The sequence below is a fragment of the Berghia stephanieae genome, chromosome 12, assembly GCF_034508935.2.
Source record: "Berghia stephanieae isolate SIO BIC M18660-M18661 chromosome 12, UCSD_Bste_1.3, whole genome shotgun sequence".
Lineage (NCBI taxonomy): Eukaryota > Metazoa > Mollusca > Gastropoda > Nudibranchia > Aeolidiidae > Berghia > Berghia stephanieae.
In genome coordinates this window covers 17,900,195-17,902,694 of record NC_088371.1, presented here as the reverse complement: position 1 = coordinate 17,902,694, position 2,500 = coordinate 17,900,195, and the positions used below count along the sequence as shown (strand labels likewise).

Sequence of the window (2,500 nt, the reverse complement as noted above, 5' to 3'; positions counted from 1 at the left end):
GTTCATCATTTTTAGACAGCCTGTTAGTGATTAGTTTTTACTAAATTATTTCGATCAAACAAAACATATATAAGCGTTGAAGGTACCGCACAGTTTTGTGTGTTGGTATGTTTAATTTTGCTCGCGGATGTTGTGAGTAGTTTACCAAATCATATAGCATCAATAAAAATACTCAAGCTTAAGTTAACTTCCATTACCACGAACTATGGCCTTTATTTAGTTTCTCAAGGGTTATCAAGTAAACGACGACTGCACAAGTAAATGATTACAAAAAGGTAGCTTGTGAATAATCCTTACTGTCGGTTTTACGCCTTAGAAACCGGGCCAAGGTTTCTGTAATAATATATTTAAGAGCTTTATACCATCTGCTAAAATTCATCGTAAGCACTTATTTGTGACCTACCATCTAGAAGCGGTTTTATGTCGGAATGAGCTAGGTGATGGAGAACCGTGACTCTATCACTACTACTACTGTTGTCACAATCACCACCATTCCCGTGACTCTATCACTACTACTACTACTACTACTACTACTACTACTACTACTACTACTACTACTACTACTACTACTACTACTACTACTACTACTACTACTACTACTACTACTACTACTACTACTAATAATAATAAATAATAATAATAATAATAATAATAATAATAATTAATAATAATAATAATAATATAATAATAATAATAATAATAATAATAATAAATAATAATAATAATAATAATAATAATAATACAATAATAATAATATAATAATAATAATAATAATAATGATAATAATAATAATAATACTTTATTGCATCCCAAAAAGGAAATTTTTTGTACAGACGTGTTATAATTTACACAATAAGATAAAAATACAATGGAAATCGGATGTATATATATAAAAAAGGAGCAGCTCTATAACCATAGCTGCGCTTTATAATATGAATAATTTCAACACTGTAAAATAGTTAAAACTGTCACTATAAATTGAAAATTGAAAAGATTGCAAAACAAATAAATTAATAAATTAATATTTATATTTTTAAAAAGTAAAAATGAGAAATAATTATATAAAATGATTATTGCTTGTTGTTAAAAAGCCTAATACTAGACGGCAGAAAAGATTTTATGTGTCTCTCTGTTTTCGTTGAAATAGAGAAAGGGCGACCACTTCTTTCTGACATAATAATTGATGGTCTTAGTGGATGATACTGGTCATTTAATATTTTAGTTATTTTATTTATACAAAATTTCTCGTATAAAAGATCTACATCGTCAACATCATTTATATAGCATTTAATGGATTTTTTTATATTTGAATTTATTTTGTTCCTTTCCACTGCTAAGCAATTGCCTCCCCAAGCTGTTATACAAAATAACAAAACACTTTCGATTACTGCTCTATAAAATATTGTGCAGAGGGTTTTATCTATTCTAAACTGAGAGAGTTTTGATAAAAAATATGTACGTCTGCACATCTTATGCCTAATTATTTTCAAGTGTTCATCCCACTTGAGCCTGTCATCAATCGTTACACCAAGGTATTTGTAGTGAGGAACTCGCTGGACGAATTGGTCCTTTAATTTTAACGGTTCTATCGGTTCCTTCACTCTCCTAAAGTCAATCACTAGCTCCTTTGTCTTGCTTATGTTAAGCTCCAGGTGGTGGGCATCACACCAAGGCACAAATCTATCAATTTCTTGCCTATAAGCCACTTCGTTGCCATTTGTTATGAGGCCTTGAAGAGCGGTGTCATCTGCAAACTTTATTAAAGGTACACTCAGGTTTTGACTTCTACAGTCATTCGTGTATATTGTGAATAATACAGGGGACAATACACAACCTTGAGGAACCTTGTTTTGTCCTAATTGAACATATTGTGCTCTCTCCGTAAGAAATTCGAGCACCCAAGCAATTATATACTTGTTTAAATTCCGACTAGTCAATTTTTGAACAACCAACTGAGGTTGCATTGTATTGAACGCTGAAGAAAAATCTGCAAAAAGCAATCTGCAATAGCTCCTAGCGTGATCTAGATGCCTGTAGATGTTGTTTGTAAACAGCAAAATGGCATCCTCTACGCCACGTCCTGGTTTGTAAGCAAATTGATGACTATCACTCAATGGCATAAACTGATTCCTAATTTTAACAAGAACAAGTTTTTCTAAAGATTTCATGACTATTGAAGTCAGTGCAACAGGTCTGAGATCGTTCATAGTTTCAAGTTTTTCTTTTTTTGGAACAGGAATAATTTTTGAAGTTTTCCAAATTTCAGGGATCGAAACGCATTGGAGGGACCAGTTAAAAATATGTGTATAGATGGGGGAAAGCTGATGGGCACATTCTTTTAATAGTTTTCCTTTCAATCCATCCGGCCCAGAAGCCTTCCTCTCGTTTAGTTTCGAAAATACGAATCTCGTTTCCTCTTCACTGACCTCAATAGTCATTTCATCTTCCAAAGTCCTGTCTAATTTATGTTTTTCATTTTCAATATCAAATTTGTTTGCTG

The 2,500-nt window shown here is 32.0% G+C and overlaps 1 protein-coding gene across 1 annotated transcript in view; it reads left to right on the top strand.

The window, feature by feature from the left end:
• LOC144958237 (solute carrier family 22 member 15-like) overlaps positions 1-2,500 on the top strand; it is a 19,557-nt gene that overhangs the window by 1,229 nt on the left and 15,828 nt on the right. The window lies entirely within an intron of this gene.